This window comes from Heterodontus francisci, chromosome 7 (genome assembly GCF_036365525.1).
Source record: "Heterodontus francisci isolate sHetFra1 chromosome 7, sHetFra1.hap1, whole genome shotgun sequence".
Lineage (NCBI taxonomy): Eukaryota > Metazoa > Chordata > Chondrichthyes > Heterodontiformes > Heterodontidae > Heterodontus > Heterodontus francisci.
In genome coordinates this window covers 30005278-30025518 of record NC_090377.1, presented here as the reverse complement: position 1 = coordinate 30025518, position 20241 = coordinate 30005278, and the positions used below count along the sequence as shown (strand labels likewise).

At 41.3% G+C, this 20241-nt stretch overlaps 1 protein-coding gene across 13 annotated transcripts in view; it reads left to right on the top strand.

Moving 5' to 3' along the window:
• The window catches only part of LOC137371914 (methyl-CpG-binding domain protein 5-like), a 321882-nt gene that overhangs the window by 280269 nt on the left and 21372 nt on the right, over nt 1–20241 (top strand). For 2 of the 13 annotated variants that reach the window (XR_010975305.1, XR_010975303.1), the window contains exon 10: nt 14892–15203. The exons of the other annotated variants lie outside the window; for them this stretch is intronic. The gene's annotated coding sequence lies outside the window, so the exon portion shown is untranslated. The remainder of the gene's footprint in view (nt 1–14891; nt 15204–20241) is intronic. 13 annotated transcript variants of the gene reach the window in all.

The following is a 20241-nucleotide window of genomic DNA, read 5'->3' as shown; positions in this document are numbered from 1 at the left end:
AGATGTGGAAACTGTAGTTGTGAAGTGAAACAAGATACCATAATTTCTACTGAAGCAAAAAAATGATGGAAGATTTAACAGGAGTGTTTAAGATTATGAAATGTCCCAATAGAGCTAATAGGGAAAGACTATTTCCACTGTTGGGGAGAATGTGATGAGAGGCCATCAGTTTAACATTATCACTGAATGTTGGAAGAAATTTCTTTACGTAGAAGGTTGCTGAAGCATGGAATGATTTCTTTTTTTTTAGTCATGGAGTGTGAAACATTATTGGATGAGATGATCCAGTCAGATCTGGCAGACAGTTAAGCAGGCCCTTCAGGTGCCAAGTATGCTCAAGTTTGAAGCCTCCACACTTAAGGATGTAGTGATGGGAATTATACCAGCGAATGGCGAGGTTGGGAGACTATGAATAGATTAGTGAGGAGGAAAGCGTGTAAAGCGGACTGAAAGGAGTCATTGACTATGTTGATAAAGGTATCAGGGTTGTGGCGGGTCACAGACCAGAGGAAAGAAAGTTAACTGTTGGTGAAGGAGCTGTAGAATTTCTTTCCTGGTGAGGTTGTGAATGGAAGATATACATGGTGAGAGAATTGATATCATAGACAACATTGTTAATGATCAAGACCTTCGAAATGGTTAGGCCTCGTGATGGCTAAGCCAAGGGATGACGTTGGCGGGGGAATCAATGTGTAGGATGAAGACAGGAGGGCAGAGAGGTTGGAAGAGAGCAGCTATTTAACCTGAGTGCATATGGAATAAGAATTTATTGTATTTGGGTTTTTTGAGGGTAGGGGGCAAATAATTATCAGTAAAGAACTATTCAGTGTACCTAAACATAAAAGACTTCCTGTAGTTATAAACTACCCTCTCTTTCCTGTGTTATTGTTTTCATTATCAGATATATTTCAAATAGATAACTTTTGAGTAGAACCTTAACATCTTTAATTTTGCTGGGCCAAGGAAAAATATCCAGTAGCTTTTTTTGTGGGTAGATGTGATCACAACATTTGGCTTATATCCTATAACTTTAAATACAATTTGCCTAATATTTTTATTAACTTAGGTTTTTTAATATACACTATGTTGCAAAAATGTGATTTGTTGAAATTGTTATTGAAATTATGCATTGCTTTCAGATTACATTTAAACTTACACAATTGAAATTTGATTTATTTCAACTTGCACACTGCGTTAAAATTATGTATTACACATATAAACATATTTGACTTTACAGAGCAATGGCAAAAGTGTTAACAGTATAGGTGTCAAAGTAGAGATATCCAACATTGTTCATTATTAGTATTGGAAATATTGCATTTGCCTTTTGTCTGCAGATGTTTAATAGATTGTAATTGACCTCTTAGTTGAACAGCACGGGTATTTGTTTTAGACTTAATTGAAAAACACGGTGACTAAGAAATGTGGTCAAAACTGTGCTAGTTTTAAGACTTTTTTTTGTGCAGGTTTTTGCTCAAGCTACTTTGCCTATTGCCAAACGTAAAATCCTCCATGAACCTGTGCAATTGAGCAGCGTTATTCACTTTTTCAAAAAATCAAATTTTACATTAGAAAAAGTTCCTTGATATATTAAGACGGCCATTTCCACCTCTGTAACATCACCCAACTCCATTGCTGCCTCAGCTCATCATCTGAAACCCTTACCCATGCCTTTGTTACCTGGAAACTTGATTATTCCAACCCAGTCCTGGCTGGCCTCCCATGTTGTACCCTCCGTAAACTTGAGCTGATCCAAAACTCTGCAGCTTGTGTCCTAATTCTCACCAAGTCCCATTCACCCATCACCCCTGTGCTTACTGACCTACATTGACTTCTGGTTAAGCAACACCTCAATTTAAAAATTTTCATCAAATCCCTCGTTACCTCACCCCTTCCAATTTCTGTAACTTCCAGCCCAACAACCCTCCAAGGTATCTATGCTCCTCCAATTCTAGCCTCTTGAGCATCCCTGATTTTAATCATTCCACCATTTGTGGCCATGCCTTCAGTTGCCAAGGCCTGAAGCTCTGAAATTCCCTCTCCACCTCTTTTCCTCTCTCTCCTCCTTTAAGACACTCCTTAAAACCTACTTTTTTGACCAAGCTTTTTGGTTATAGAATCGTAGACAGTTTACAGCATAGAAAGAGGCCACTTTGCCCATCGTGTCTGTGCCAGCCGAAAAACATTCCACCCATTCGAATCCCACCTTCCAGCATTTGGTCCATAGCCCTGCAGATTACGGCACTTGAGGTGCATATCCAGACTTCTTTTGAATGAGTTGAGGGTTTCTGCCTCAACTACCCTTTCAGGCAGTGAGTTCCAGACCCCCACCACCCTCTGGGTGAAAAGGTTTTCCTCATCTCCCCTCTAATCTTTTTATCAATCACTTTAAATCTATGCCCCCTAGTCACTGACCTCTCTGCTAAGGTAGATAGGCCCTTCGCCTGCACTCTATCCAGGCCCCTCAAAATTTTGTGCATCTCAGTCAGATCTCCCCTCAGCCTTCACTCTTCCAAGGAGAACAGACCCAGCCAATCCAATCTTTCCTCATAGCTGTATTTTCCAGTCCCGGCAACATCGTTGTAAATCTCCTCTGTACCCTCTCTAGTGCAGTTACATCCTTTCTGCAATGAGGTGACCAGAACTGCGCACAGTACTCAAGTTGTGGCCTAACCAATGATTTATACAGTTCCAGCATAACCTCCCTGCTCTTGTATTCTACACCTCGGCTAATAAAGGAAAGGATTACATATGTCTTCTTAACCACCTTATCGACCTGTCTTACCTTCACAAATATCTCCTTATGTGGCTCGGTGTCAGATTTTGTCTGATAATGCTCCTGTGAAGCACTTGGGACATTTTACTACGTTAAAGGTGCTGTATAACTACAAGTAGTTGTAGTTGTTGTTGAAGAGTGGTAACCTGGTGCAATTTTATTAATACAACTAGAAATGGGTTTACCACAAAAGATAAGCATTTTTAATCAAACTGACTAGTCCACCACCTGTGAGCAACCCGATTTTAAATAACTTAAAATGACTTCTAAAAGAACTACAGAACCATTTTTTTAGTTACTTTGGTATGCACCAGTCAATTACTTGGTAATTTTTTAAAAGCTTTTAAAATGTGCCTATTAGTGTCAATGCACCTTTTAAAAAAAAAAAGTTTAATGTTAAGAGCCTCTTTCCAGGCTCACAAACAGGCGCAATTGGCAGAAACTCGCAATGGTGATAATTTTAATTGGGGGCTGGGCCAGCTTAGAGCAAGATGATTTTTAAACTAGCACAAAAAAAATCACAGAAACTATATTTGCACTGAACATAAAGAGAAAAACTGCAAATGCTGGAAATGTGAAATAAAATGCAGAAAGTGACGGAAAGATACAACCAGCCAGCATCTGCAAAGAGAAAGAACAGGTTAATATTTCTGTTGAAGGGTTACACATCCGAAAAGTGCTTCTCCTGGCAGATGGACCTCGTGCTGTATTTCTTGTCAAACAGCAATGCATTGTTTGGATTTGATTTGTTCGATCTTAGAAATATTCTCAAGTAAATAATTTGAAGAGTTAAAATTGTGACTCAATGGGAAAAGTAGCACGTTATTTTGGATTTGGAAATTTTGTGAACGGCAAAGAACCTAGCGGTTAATGTTGGATTACTTCTGATCACGGCTGACTTACTAACTGTGCTGACAGTTTCCAAGCAAAAATGAATCTGCTTATCTTGATGACTCATTTTACCTGATCCAACATAAGAGTTCCAAAACTGTGCTTTCAATTTTTGAAAGGTCTTGATCCAAGTGTAGAACCTATTTGAAAACTGTGTTATGTATTTATCAGGATTCAACTATATTGGTCTTCCAATTTGGTTTTACAAAACCTCTTTTTCCTCAATTGATAGTTAGCAATGATTAAATGTTGGTTGTTGGCCAGTGAGATGCAAATATTCAAGCAGGTTAACCTGTTTTCCCAGAATGTATGTATAGTTGTGTGTCCTTTAGTGAGAAAACTCATGCAGTGAGCACAGCATTTCCCTTCTTAAGTGAACAGATATTAAGACATGTACGAATTACGGTGGATACTCATAAAGCGTATTACTGCTAAAGGACTGAAATCGTTACGCTCTTCTGACGCCCAAGCCCTTCCCAATAGCAAGTTTGATTTAGGTGGCTGTGATTTTGTGTCTTCACAATCTGACTTTGAAGAGCAATGTGATATAGTGGAAGGATTTGCAGGCTGATCAACAGTCTGACAGACTGCGACATGAACATTCCTTCCATAGCAGTTAACCATCTTTATGTTGACCGATAGTGTAGTTAGTTCGATAGAGCCATGGGTTTTATGGGCTTTTACAACCCATATGATGGGGTCACCCACACCCACTGGACACAAGTATCCCACTGGATATCAATCCAGAATTCAGAGTTGAAACTCCGGTCTGCTCGCCAGAATTGTTTGGAGTGGGATTCGATCCCTGCACTTTCTAACTTACAGGTGGGAATGCTACCACCAAACAGTGGCTTGCTCTAGTGGTTTGGATGATCAAAAATGCAGAACTGCCTCATTGAGCTCTCATAGATTAGTTGCACAAAAGGCAACAAGAGGTCATCGAGCATGCATACATCTGCTTCAGAAACGATCAGTACTCGTCACAGAAGTTACTACTTCATTCTCTACCTTCGTTCCAGTACACTATGGACTCTTGGAAGCCAAACATTTTGAATGTTATGACAAAATGCATGCTTAATGATTGTGTGAAAAGTTGGGCTTAATTTCCAATATCTTTATCAGTATAATATCTAATTGCTGTCATGAAGATTTAGTGTACTGCACTTAGTTATCTCCATACACTGACTCTTACTTTTGTTCCATTCTACTACAAATGGACAAGTAGTAAGTAAAGTAGTAAGAACAGTCTAAATAGTTCTTAACATCCAGCAGTTTTACATTAAAATGCAGAAGTTAATCTGTGCCTAACCCAAGTTTGAATACATTTCACATAAACTTTTCCATTGGTACATTATGCATGCTGTATTAAGTGTTCATGTCTTATTGCAATATTTGCATAAAGGTTATTGAATACTAAAACTGAGCCAGCGTTGAAATTCCCTACTAAAAACACATCCTGTGACCTCTCTTCATTGCACCATTCACTCTCACTTCAGATACTAAATGCAAGGAACTTATGGATTTCTTTGTGTCCAAAGTTGAGGCCATTCATAATGCTGCCTCAGCTTCCTCCCACCAAACCATCCTGCACCCTTCCATCCCTTATAGTTTCTTCTGAATTTTCCACACATCATCTCCTTAAAACCAGCAGCATCTCCTTGATCACTTCTGTCTCAACTCCAGATCACGCAAACCTCCCCTTCTCAGCTCCATGTTTGCTGACATCCACCTATTCCTAACCTTCAGTCCTGTATCAACCTCCTTCAAAAGCACTGTCATGACTTCGTTAAAAAATTCCTCAACCATTCCATTCTTGCCAGCTGCCACCTTGTATCCAACCTGCCCTTATATTCCAAGTACTTGAATGCATCATTGTAATCCAATTATACATTCGTCTCTTAATCACCTACTATTTGAAATCCTCCAATATAGTTTCCACTCTTGTCAGTAGCACTGAAAGATGCCTCTACTCAAGCTGGTCTAGTACAGCTACAACACTGACACCTGCCCAGCAACATGGCAAAATGTCCCAGGTATGTCCTGTCCACAAAAAGCAGAACAAATCCAATCTGGCTTATTACCAACCCATCAGCCTACTTTCAATCATCACCAAAGTAATGGAAGGTGTCAAAAGTGCTTTCAGGTGGCATTTACATGTGAATTACATGCTGACCAATGCTGAGTTTGGATTCCAGCAGGATTGCTCCGCACCATACCTCATTAAAACCTTGGTCCAAACATGGGCAAGGGAGCTGAATTCCAGAGGTGAGGTGAGAGTGACTGCCCTCAACATCAAGACAGGATTTATGGTTTCAAGGAGTCCTAGTAAAATTGAATTCAGTGGGAATCGGGAAGAACTTTCCACTGGCTGGTGTCATGCCTCGCATAAAGGGAGATGTTGTGGTTGTTGGAGGTCAGTCATCTCAGCTGCAGGACACTGCTGCAGGAGTTCCTCAGGGTAGTGTCCGACACTCAACCATCTTCAGCTGCTTCACCAACGACCTTCCCTCCATCATAAGGTCAGAAGTGGAGTTGTTTGCACAGTATTCAGTGTTATACTCCAGAAAGCCAGTTGGTGAAGGATAGTAGTGGAGCTAATCTTTACTCAATCTGACATTTGTTTACAGAGTGAAACATTACAAGCATACACCTCCTAACTCAACCACACCATAGTTTCAGTACCCAATTAAGGCTCTCTACTTGCATATAATTAAACACAAATAGTCGTTTGGTAGTACAGAACTTGAGTATTGCTGAAAACAGAGACATTTTGTCGAAGCTTTTCATCTTGCACTTATCAGGACACATTGCAAGAATACCAATGAAAGGGAAAGCAACAAATTTAAGATTGTCAGTCAGGCTCGCAGAGTGGCGCATTTGCTCATACTGGAAGCTACATGTATTAATACACAGGGCCCTGTTCTGTGCAGACAGAAAGAACATGAACACACATTGCGCCTGTTTCAGCTAAGCAAAATAAGTGACAGTCATTCGCTAGTTCATTCCTCAGAGTCCAGCTGCCTGGTTTAAATTTCAAACAAAGCTCGGCAGTTAATTGTCAGTCACCACAAACTGGTGCATTCTCCATAACAATGCCTCTACCAATCAGAGTCTACTTGCCACCCGATCAGCGCTCTCTTCTCGTATAGTAAATTTGTTGTTTTACCTTACATTGGTATTCTTGTAGATTGTGCTGATGAGTGCAAGACGAAAAATTTTGACAAAATTAAACACAATTGATATATAATTAACATTTTGTTCCATTCCCAGTTCTTCCGATAATGAAGCAGTCCATGTCCACATGGAGGCCAATCATCTCGGTCCCAGGGCATCACTGCAGGAATTCCTCAGGGTAGTGTCCTCAGCCCACCCATCTTTAGATGCTTCATCAATGACCTTCCCTCCATTATAAGGTTAGAAGTGGGGATGTTCACTGATGATTGCACAATATTCAGCACCATTTGTGACTCCAGATACTGAAGCAGCCTGTGTCGAGATGCAGCAAGACCTGGACAACATCCAGGCTTGGGCTGATAAATGGCAAGTAACATTCACACCAGGCAATGACTATCTCCATCAAGAAAGTATCGAACCACCTCCCCTTGACATTTAATAGCATTACCATCATTGAATCCTCCACCATCAGCCTCCTGAAGATTACCATTGACCAGAAACTTAATTGAACAAGTCACATAAATACTCTGGCTACAATAGCAGGTCAGAGGCTGTGTGTTCTGCACCATGACTCACCACCTGATTCTCCCAAAGCCTCTCTACCACCTACAAAGCACATGTCAGACGTGTGATGGATTACTCTCCACTTGCCCAGAGAAGTGCAATTTCAAAACCACTCAAGAATCTCAACAACATCCAGGATAAAGAAGCCCGCTCAGTACTTCATTTAGCACCTTAAACATTCACTCCCTCTACCACCAGTGCAAAGTAGCTGTCATGTATGCCATCTACAAGATGCAGTGCAGCAACTCACCGTAGCTTCTTTGGCAGTACCACCCAAGTCTGCATCCTTTACCACATAGAAGGACAAGAACAGTAGGCATGTGGGAACAGCACCACCATGATCAAGCAGGCTGCTTTGTCCTGGGTGGTGTCAGATGCTGTTGGAGTTGCATTGATCCAGGTGAGTGGAGGACAGTCCATCTTTCTTCTGACTTGTGCCTTGGTGGTGGAAAGCCTTTGGGAGTCAGAAGGTGAGTCACTCCAAGTCATACACCATCCTGACCTTGAAATATATCACAGTTCCTTCATTGTTGCTGGGTCAAAATCCTAGAACTCCCTACCTAACACCACTGTGGGACAAAAACAGAAAATGCTGGAAATACTCAGCAGGTCTGACAGCATCTGTGGACTGATGAAAGGTCATAAACCTGATAGATTAACGCTGTTTCTCTCTTCGCAGATGCTGCCAGACCTGCTGAGCGTTTCCAGCATTTTTTGATTCTCTTTCGTATTTCCTGGGTCTGCAGTATTCCACTTTTGTACCTTTCACACAGACTGCAGCAGCTCAAGAAGGCAGCTCGCTGCAAATTTAGAATCAGAGAATGGTTAACAGCTCAGAAGGAGGCCATTCGGCCTATCGTGTCCGTGCCAGCTGTCTGCAAGAGCAACTCTGCTAGTCCCACTGTCCCACCCTTTGTAGCCCTGCACATTTCTCTTCAATTCCCTTTTGAAAGCCACGATTGAATCTGCCTCCACCACACTCTCAGGCAATGCATTCCTATCAACCTATAAAATATGGAAAACAAAGAACAGTACAGCACAGGAACAGGCCATTCGGCCCTCCAAGCCTGCGCCGATCTTGATGCCTGCCTAAACTAAAACCTTCTGCACTTCCGGGGACCGTATCCCTCTATTCTCTTCCTATTTATGTATTTGTCAAGATGCCTCTTAAACGTCGCTATCGTACCTGCTTCCACCACCTCCCCCGGCAGCAAGTTCCAGGCACTCACCACCCTCTGTGTAAAGAACTTGCCTCGCACATCCCCTCTAAACTTTGCCCCTCTCACCTTAAACCTATGTCCCCTAGTAACTGACTCTTCCACCCTGGGAAAAAGCTTCTGACTATCCACTCTGTCCATGCCGCTTATAACTTTGTAAACCTCTATCATGTCGCCCCTCCACCTCCGTCGTTCCAATGAAAACAATCCGAGTTTATCCAACCTCTCCTCATAGCTAATGCCTTCCAGACCAGACAACATCCTGGTAACCCTCTCCAAAGCCTCCACGTCCTTCTGGTAGTGTGGCGACCAGAATTGCACGCAATATTCTCAGTGTGGTGTAACTAAGGTTCTGTACAGCTGCAGCATAACTTGCCAATTTTTATACTCTGTGCCCCGACCGATGAAGGCAAACATGCCGTATGCCTTCTTGACTACCTTATCCACCTGCATTGCCATTTCAGTGACCTGTGGACCTGTACACCCAGATCTCTCTGCCTGTCAATACTCCTAAGGGTTCTGCCATTCACTGTATACCTCCCACCTGCATTAGACCTTCCAAAATGCATTACCTCACATTTGTCCGGATTAAACTCCATCTGCCATTTCTCCGCCCAAGTCTCCAACCGATCTATATCCAGCTGTATCCTCTGACAATCCTCATCACTATCCGTAACTCCACCAACCGTTGTGTCGTCTGCAAACTTACTAATCAGACCAGCTACATTTTCCTCCAAATCATATATATATATACTACAAACAGCAAAGGTCCCAGCATTGATCCCTGCAGAACACCACTAGTCACAGCCCTCCATTCAGAAATGCACCCTTCCACTGCTACCCTCTGTCTTCCATGACCGAGCCAGTTCTGTATCCATCTTGCCAGCTCACCTCTGATCCCGTGTGACCTTACCTTTTGTACCAGTCTGCCATGAGGGACCTTGTCAAAGGCTTTACTGAAGTCCATATTGATAACATCCACTGCCCCTTCCTTCATCAATCATCTTCGTCACTTCCTCAAAAAACTCCAAGTTAGTGAGACACAACCTCCCCTTCACAAAACCATGCTGCCTCTCACTAACAGGTTTGTTTGTTTCCAAATGGGAGTAAATCCTGTCCCGAAGAATCCTCTCTAATAATTTCCCTACCACTGACGTAAGGCTCACCGGCCTATAATTTCCTGGATTATCCTTGCTACCCTTCTTAAACAAAGGAACAACATTGGCTATTCTGCAGTCCTCTGGGACCTCACCTGTAGCCAATGAGGATGCAAAGATTTCTGTCAAGGCCCCAGCAATTTCTTCCCTTGCCTCCCTCAGTATTCTGGGGTAGATCCCATCAGGCCCTGGGGACATCTACCTTAATGCTTTGCAAGACGCCCAACACCACCTCCTTTTTAATAACGACATGACCGAGACTATCTACACTCCCTGCCCTTGGCTCATCATCCACCAAATCCTTCTCTTTGGTGAATACTGATGCAAAGTACTCATTTAGTACCTCGCCCATTTCCTCTGGCTCCACACATAGATTCCCTCGTCTGTCCTTGAGTGGGCCAACCCTTTCCCTGGTTACCCTCTTGCTCTTTATATATGTATAAAAAGCCTTGGGATTTTCCTTAATCCTGTTTGCCAATGACTTTTCATGACCACTTTTAGTCCTCCTGACTCCTTGCTTTAGTTCCTTCCTACTGTCTTTATATTCCTCAAGGGCTTTGTCTGTTCCTAGACTTCCAGCCTTTACGAATGCTTCCTTTTTCCTTTTGACGAGGCTCACAATATCCCGCGTTATCCAAGGTTCCCGAAAATTGCCAAACTTTTCCTTCTTCCTCACAGGAACATGCTGGTCCTGGATTGTAATCAACTGACATTTGAAAGACTCCCACATGTCAGATGTTGATTTACCCTCAAACAGCCGCCCCCAATCTAAATTCTTCAGTTCCTGCCTAATATTGTTATAATTAGCCTTCCCCCAATTTAGCACCTTCACCCGAGGACTACTCTTATCCTTATCCACAGGTACCTTAAAACTTATGGAATTATGGTCATTGTTCCCTAAATGCTCCCCTACTGAAACTTCAACCACCTGTAAAACCTATAAAATTCTAACAGGACTTGACAGGGTAGATGCAGGAAGGATGTTCCCGATGGTGGGGGAGTCCAGAATCAGGGGTCATAGTCTAAGGATACAGGGTAAGCCTTTCAGGACTGAGATGAGGAGAAATTTCTTCATCCAGAGAGTGGTGAGCCTGTGGAATTTGCTACCACAGAAAGCAGTTGAGGCCAAAACATTGTATGTTTTAAAGAAGGAGTTGGATATAGCTCTTGGATCTAAAGGGATCAAAGGGTATGGGGCGAAAACGGGAACAGGCTACTGAGTTGGATGATCAGCCATGATCATAATGAATGGTGGAGCAGGCTCGAAGGGCTGAATAGCCTACTCCTGCTCCTATTTTCTATGTTTCTATTCCAGATCCTAACCAATTGTTAAATAAAAAAATTCTCAGGTTGCTGTTGCTTTTGCCAATCACCATAAATTGGTGTCCTCTGGATCTCAGCCTATCCACCAACAGGAACAGTTTCTCCCTATTTACTCTGTCTAGACCCCTTGTGATTTTGAACAACTCTATCAAATCTTCTCTTTTCTAAGGAGAACAACCACAGCTTCTCCAATCTATCCATGTAACTGAAGTCCCTCATCCCTGGAACCATTCTCGTAAACCTTTTCTGCACCTTTGCTTCAGCCTTCACATCCTTCCTAAAGTGTGGTGAGCAGAATTTGACACACTACTCCAATTGAGGCCAAGCCAGTGTTTTATAAAGGTTCATCATAGTTTCCTTGCTTTTGTACTCTATGCCTCTGTTTATAAAGCCCAGAATCCTGTATAGCTTATCAACTGCTTTCTCAACCTGCCCTGCCACCTTCAATGATTTGTGCACATATATACGGCAGATCTCTCTGTTCCTGCACCCGCTTTAGAATAATACCCTTTTATATTTCCTCTCCTCGTTCTGCCTGCCAAAATATATCACTTCACATTTCTCCATTAAATTTCATCTGCCACGTATCTGCCCATTCCACCAGCCAGTCTGTGTCTTCTTGATGTCCAACACTGTCCTCACAGTGAACAATACTTCCAAGTTTTATGTCATCTGCAAATTTTGAAATTGTGCCTTGTATACCCAAGTCTAGGTCATTCATGTATATCAAGAAAAGCAGTGGTCCAGGACCAGCCCCTGGGAAACCCTGCTCTATACCTTCCTCCAGTCTGAAAAATAACCAATTGCTGCTACTCTTTGTTTCCTGTCACTCAGCCAGCTTCACATCCACTGTCCCATTTATTCCACGGACTTCAACTTTTCTCACAAGCCGATAAGGTGGCACTTTATCACGTGCCTTTTAGAAGTCCATGTACACCAAATCAACCACATTACCCTCATCAACCCTTGCTATTACCTCATCAAAAAATTAATCAGAAATAGTCTGTGAGGTGGCAGAAATGGCAAAAGTAGATGTACCCATCTCACTAATTTCGTGGACTGGGATTTCGCCATGCCTACCCATGTGAATTTCACAATTTCACCTACCATTGTTCTGTGATTTTCCGCACGTTTTCATTGCATGGATTAGTCAAAGTGGTACACCCCTTTAATAAAACAAGCATTCTAATTCTTTGGAAAACTAAAGATTTAGTGGCAAATTATAACGTCGCCTGTGGCAATGTTCAGTGAGTTGGGGGATATGCTACTTTATAATGGCAGAAGGCTTACACCATGCAACACACAATGTATTATTATAAATAGTTGATATCCTGTGGCATAGTTCATGAATAACAAAATACATTTTCACCTATTGTGCCTCCTTTCCCACTCCCATTGTTTATATTACAGATTCTATTTTTGTCTTGCACCTTTTCTCATTCTGTACGGTTATTGCACACTTTTCTTCATGTGGTGTCTGTCACTCGGTCCAGTTTCTTTGTTCTATTATATTCTTTCTACTCCAGTCTCAAATAGTCTCAAATGTTTCAGTGGCTCCCAAACATTTACCTATGCACTTAATACCCGTTTATTTTTAAGGATGAGAGTAGGCAGTCATATGGAAAATGGACTGGCGATGGGATAAGGAAAGATGTTCAAACATCATTTCCTCTAGTTGAAACTGATGAAACGTCAGAGGCCACAGCATTGATCATAATTTAGTACAAAAAAACTCCTTTACTCGGAGAAACAGCTGGATTTGAGAAAAGAAAATTCACTCTGAACCATTAGGGAATGGAGGCCCTTGCGCTAACTCTTGAAGTTGAATGAAGATTTATTCTGTATTTCACTGTAAAGGCCGGCTCAGGTCTGCAAATGAAACCTGACCCGAACCTGACAGAACCACATCCGACCCGAGCCCGACTTGGCCCGAGTCCTTTCATTTTGTCCCGCGCCTGACCCGACCATTGAAATGTGCAGTTAACCTAGCTTCCGTTTTTCACTTTTTAAGCTTGTGCATATAAGCAACAAAAACTGTAACTGGACTTGAAAGGTTGTTTAAAAAGTACGTTAAGATTGGAGCAACGCGCCGGAGGTGGTGATGGAGTGTGTCCAGTCCGACCCGACCCAAACCCTGAATGCCGGACCCAGAAGAGCGACCCAAACCAGACACACGTTGTCGGGTTCAGGTCGGGTAGCCATGCTCTTATTTCGCTGTGCTGTAACTAATCGGAGAATGTTTAATACTGATAACAGATGCCAAAATAGGAAAGTATTAGTTTCCTGACAGTACTGTTCCTCACCTTGAGCACAAAAATTCAAATCAACATACCACATATATGATAAAACCAGCAGGCTATAGAGTAAACTTATTTGGAAAGTAAGTTCAGACTTGTCCATCCCTAATTGCGAGAAGGTTAATAAATACTGGCCTTGCCTAAGACACCTACATCCCATGAATAAATAAATAAAAACTCATATTTTTAAATGTGGTAAATGGCCTGTGTTTGTGCTGTAATGTTCTAAAATTTCACCCTGATCGCTCTGTCGAGATCTGTAGCTTTTCACTGCCAGGTGTCCTACTGTAGTTGGTATGAAACAGTTAAACAGAAGTATTAAGATGGAAAAAAGTTGAGATTGTTTGGAAAAGTCGAAACCTAACAAGAAACTTTCCCATAGGTTTCCACCGCATCAGTTCTAAAAACAGTTTTTTTTAGTTTTGAATAATAATTTACAGAATTTTACCTTTATCTTGAATAAAAGATTGCATCGATGAAGGGATCCACTTCAGTGCACCTGCTCCACTGATCAGGCCACTTAATGGTTTGAAGTAGACCAGCCATGGCAGAGGTTTCTTCTCCCATCCCAAGTCCTTGTTGAGTATTCACTACTTAAAAACGCAAACAGGAGGAGGAGATCCCATTTATGTAGAGACAGTTCACTGAGTTGCCCCCTCTGACATCACCAAGTATATCCTCTTCTAACAGGCAATGAGGAATCCTGTTGAAGTTGTCTCAAAAACTAACTTCTTTATCTGCTCAGATCAGCAGAAAACCATTGTGGCATACATACCAATTTGTGATTGTGTATCTAATAGAATTGTTGTCTTAAAATTAACTGTAATTCTTTGTGGCTGTTAAATTCTGAAAAGTACGATCAATACACGTTGATACTACAGTAAGTAGTTGCGAAGAATCTATGAAGATGAACAAGCAAGCATATAACAATTAGTATGCTTCACTCTTTCTACAAGTACAGCAGGGAAGGCTCTATGAGAGAAGCCAAGCAGTAGAATAACACAGACCTTAAACATTGCAGGCAATGCGGTTTGGGTAATTTTTGGCTTTGGTAATGACTGCTGCAAAATCAAAGATGAGCTGGGAGTAAGGACATGTGCTGTTGATATTTTGATATAATGGTAAAACAAATGTAATGTTGTGCTGAATACAGTGATGTTGCTCTGCAGCACATTAAGCTCTATATGGCAGGTTGTAATATAAATATATAAGGGACTTGCATCACCATTTGTTCTCCATATACCATGGGTTTTTTTCTAATTGAATCAATCTCTCTCAGAATAAACATAACTTATGGCATCTGCTGCCTAAAGAATGTGCTGTTTCATGCAGCCCATAAATTAGTCTTGTGTTATTTTAATAGCACTCCCTCTAGAGGCCCGCACTATTATTCTTTCATTTGCAATACTTTTGATATTGTACTGTTCCAGTAAACATACAAAAACATTGTTGTTCTTTCAAAATTAATTTATAGAGTGTCTTTTATTTTTAGTACTGGACCAGTTCTGACTTCTAATACCTGCATAAGCTGTCAGAAACCTTCCCACTATACTTCTAGTCTCTCGTGATAATTTGGAAAGGAAAAGAGAAAATGGATCATTATTCTGTCAATGCCATTACCTTTTGTGCATTTTGCTTGCTGGTTGTTCAAGCCAGTACTATCCATATGGACTTGAAAGTCATCACAGCCGTATTAGTATAAGGGTCCTGCCAGAGGCAGCACCACCATTAAAACAATTGAACAAAAGGGTCAAAGAGAGTGGCGCACGCTTGATGAGAATTGCTTGAGAATACTGGCATGAAGGTAAGAGACAGGCAGTTTTGGAATGGAATTTGCACTAAGTCTTTTCCAGACCAGGCTCTAATCATGTCCAACTATTTGATTGCCCTAAGGGACAAGTTGGTGCTTTAGAAACGATTAGCTTCAAAGATCACAAAAAAACTGCAAGTAATATTTTCAAGCTTTGCCTATCTTTTTTCCAATAGCTGTGTGCTTTTTTAATTTTGTGCCCAATAAGTTTATGATCTGTCTATGTGAGTTGCTATTTTTAGTATATTTTTGGGGCAGAGAGCATGACACTGTTTGTTTTGTTATATTGCTCATAGCTACTATTATTAACACTCGTCATTGTCCAGTGATGGGCCACTTGGCGCCTCTCTGTGCCATAAATCTTTGTGTCTCTATGTTTCATGCCAACTGCATCCCACATCCACAATTACCAAGAATCTGAATAAAGCATATTTCACATGTTCCAATCATACCTGGAATCTGATCTTTTTATACATCTTATAAACTAATCTGTTTCTCTTGGTATGGGTGTCAAAGTGCTGGTCATTTTCCAAGATTCTATAGACTCTGGAACAGTTCCTACAGATTGGAGGTTGCTAATGTAACCCCACTATTTAAAAAGGGAGGTCGAGAGAAAGCAGGGAATTATGGACCAGTCAGCCTGATGTCGCTAGTGGGAAAAATTCTAGAGTCCATTATCAAAGATTTTTTAGCAGAGCACTTAGAGAACAGTGGTAGAATCGGGCAGAGACAGCATGGATTTACAAAAGGGAAATCATGCTTGACAAATCTACTAGAATTCTTTGAGGATGTAGCTAGTAGAGTTGATGAGGGGAGCCAGTGGATGTGGTTTGTTTGGACTTTCAGAAGGCTTTTGACAAAGTCCCACATAAGAGATTAGCATGTAAAATTAAAGTGCGTGGGATTGGGGGTAGTGTATTGCGATGGATAGAAAATTGGTTGGCAGATAGGAAACAAAGAGTAGGAATAAATGGGTCTTTTTCCGAATGGCAGGCAGTGACTAGTGGGGTACCGCAGGGATCGGTGCTAGGACCCCAGCTATTCACAATATACATTAATGATTTAGATGAGGGAACTAAATGTAATATCTCCAAATTTGCAGATGACACAAAACTGGGTGGGAGGGTGAGTTGTGAGGAGGATGCAGAGAGGCTTCAGGGTGATTTGGACAAGTTGAGTAAGTGGGCTAATGCATGGCAGATGCAGTATAATGTGGATAAATGGGAGGTTATCCACTTTGGTAGCAAAAACAGGAAAGCAGATTATTATCTGAACGGCTATAAACTGAGAGAGGGAAATATGCAGCGAGACCTGGGTGTTCTCGTACACTTGTCGCTGAAGGTAAGCATGCAGGTGCAACAGGCGGTAAAAAAGGGCAAATGATATGTTGGCCTTCATAGCGAGAGGATTCAAGTACAGGAGCAGGGATGTCTTGGTGAGGCCATACCTGGAATATTGTGTGCAGTTTTGATCTCCTTATCTGAGGAAGGATGTTCTTGCTGAAGAGGGAGTGCAGCAAAGGTTTACCAGACTGATTCCTGGGATGGTGGGACTGACGTATGAGGAGAGATTGAGTCGGTTAGGATTATATTCGCTGGAGTTCAGAAGAGTGAGGGGGGATCTCATAGAAACCTATAAAATTCTAACAGGACTTGACAGGGTAGATGCAGGAATGATGTAGCCGATGGTGGGGGAGTCCAGAACCAGGGGTTATAGTCTAAGGATACAGGGTAAACCTTTCAGGACTGAGATGAGGAGAAACTTCTTCACCCAGAGAGTGGTGAGCCTGTGGAATTCGCTACCACAGAAAGCAGTTAAGGCTAAAACATTGTATGTTTTCAAGAAGGAGTTAGATATAGCTCTTGGGTCTAAAGGGATCAAAGGGTATGGGGCGAAAATGGGAACAGGCTGCTGAGTTGGATGATTAGCCATGATCATAATGAATGGCGGAGCAGGCTTGAAGAGTCGAATGGCCTACTCCTCTTATTTTCTATGTTTTCTATGTAAAGCCCAATTGAGATTATTTCCTGTAGTGTTTTATTTTGCTCCTGGTTTTCTGCACTAGCCAGAGTCCATTTAAAATCAAAAGAGGATGCAGAAGCATCAGTGAAATGTGACTGGTAGTTCAAAATACTGGTTTTGCAGCAGCCAGAACATGGTAAAAAATCAAAACAAATATTGCACTTTTAATTAGACTTTGTCTCTGGAATATTTCTTTTTGGATCATGGTGGCTTTCCATTGTGTGAGGTTCATAAATCTAGCTAAAGTGATGAAGAGAAATAAAAACAGAAAATGCTGGAAATACTCAGCAGGTCTGGCAATATCTGTGGCGAGAGAAACAGAGTTAATGTTTCCAGAACCGAGGAAAGGTCGGCCTAAGCTAGGATACCACTCAAGGACAAATCTCAGATATGGCAACTTTCATTCTTGAGCAGCTGATATAACAGGTGTATAGCCTTTTTCCCATAGCCATTGATGAAAGTAAAGGTCATGAAGGCAAATTTCTCCATTCCATTACAAGTGGATTTGATATTGTAGGTAAATTGAAAGAAGCTGAACAACGCTAGCTGGCATAATCAGTCTTCTTGTACCAGCCATAAGTTAAAAAAGAGCAGGAGCAGTCAGCATAATGAATGCCAGTGCTTCTGAAGTAGCAGGCAACAGCAAAGTAATCATTTGCATTACATCTTTCATCAGGAGGTGTTATGTGCAATTTTGCATACCTTGTTTGTTTCAAATTTATGTGAGCATTAAGTCACGAAAACTTATTTTCCTTGAATTGGAAAATTATTATCTGGATGTTGTATTCGTCATAGAGGCTTGCTGGTTTAGCCAGGGTAAATTACTGAAATTCGTTTTTAAACTGTATGCAAAGGTCCTCGGATTACTAGAAATATATAATGGGGTAAAATAGTGGAACCTACCTTTATTGCAGGCTTAGCTTATCTGGTTGATTTGAGAAATTACCTTAAACTAGATTTCAAGTTTCAGGAAAAGACAAGGCTATGGCTCGTATGTTTGAATGTATTAGGACCTTTGAAACAAAACTACAACTGAAGGGGTGGGGTGGAAAGTTTGTGCATTTTCATAGTTTGAAAGAGGTTTCAGAGTTTCAGAACTGAAATATGCTTCATCTGTGCAAAGGAAACCAAGTCAGCAATTGGTAAATTTCAGTCACGATTTGCTGACTTAGCCAAAATCACTATTTTCTAAACTTTTCACACATATCCGGATGGGCCTAATGATGCCTTATTAGAAATTATTCAAACTTTAAAAACAGCTCTATTCTCAAGGAACAGCTCCAGCATTACACATTGCTGGATTTCTACAAATTACTGCTTGCAAGACAGTCTGATGTTTGACACATTTTCACTATTTGAAGCACGTACATTTGCAGACAAGCATTTTCACTTAAGCGGGAAAAATCTAAGCGTTGTACACAACCACAAGTCTTTGCGCCTTAAGAGTGGCCATTCCCAGCATGATTCTGAACATGGACATGTTGATGGAAGATAGCACCTGTATCATATTTCACATTAGTTATCATGCAGCTCTATGTTGACCAATAAAAAATAAGACTCCTTTATTAAGTGACAAAAGTAGTGTTATCTTTCAAAACATTCCTTGAATGAGCTATTTTGTATTGTAACTGTTTATATGGTAAGCAACTTAAGTGGTTCCCTGGGACAGTTTACATTTATTTTGCTTCTCTGACATAGAAAACATGCCAGATGCTTCACAAAAGGAGAATTATTTAGACAAATTACAGTCCAAATGTCAGCACTGAGAGACCTAACTATATTAGAAATGTGACTTTGGTAGATAAAACAGAAATACATTGTATTTCTTAAATGGTGAGAGGCTGGGAAGTGTAGAATCTCAAAGGGACTTGGGTGTCTTTGTACATGAGTCAGTGAAAGCTAACATGCAGGTACAGCAAGCAATTAAGAAGGCAAATGGTTTATTGGCCTTCGTTACAAGAGGATTTGAGTGTAGGATCAAAAATATCTTACTGCAATTATATAGAGCCTTGGTGAGACTGCACCTGGAGTATTGTGTGCAGTTTTGGTCTCCTTACCCAAGGAAAGATATACTTGCCATAGAGGGAGTGCAACAAAGGTTCACCAAACTAATTCCTGGGATGGAGAGATTGTCCAATGAGGAAAGATTAAATGGACTGATCCTTATTCTCTGGAGTTTCGAAGAATGAGAGGTGATCTCATTCAAACATACAAAATTCTTACAGGGCTCAGCAGGATTGATGCAGGAAGGATTTTTCCCCTGGCTGGGGAGTCCAGAACCAGGGGACATAGTCTCAGAATAAGGGACAGGCCATTTAGGACTGAGATGAGGAGGAAATTCTTAACTCAGACGATGGTGAATCTTTGGAATTCTCTGCCCCAGAGGGCTGTGGAGGCTCGTCATTGAGTATGTTCAAGACTGAATAGATTTCTACATATTCAAAACATCATGGGTTACAGGGAAAATGGTGTTGAAGTAGATCATCAGCCATGATCTTGCTGAATGGGGGAGCAGGCTCTAAGAGCTGAATGGCCTACTCCTGCTCCTATGTCTTGTGTCCTCTCAGGAAGCTCAGCGATGCTATCAGGAGGAATGGCCCAATTCAGCCCCCCACATTGAAGTTCATATATTGCTGACACTTTGAAAGTTGATCATTGTGATGAGGTCATTGAGTGTTTGAAGTTGATATTTCCCATTTTCGAGAACCAAGAAGGTGCATAGTGATCCAATGCCACCTTAGTGAACCCTACTTGTTTTGTACAGGCACTGCTGAAGATGTTTGGAAAGTTGCAGGCTTGTGGAAATCCATCACTAGCAGTGTGCAGTTCTAAAAGTAAACCTCTTTCCAGAAGTTTTTTCTTTAAAAGATGCAAATTTATTTGAAAGCAACCCATAGAAAGATATAACACCACTCTTTCCGCCTCCCATCCACCCCAGCCTGCCCCATTTCTTCTGCAGGCAACTCTTTGAAGATGTTTTGAGATTGAGTTGAAGATGAACTTATCGCGC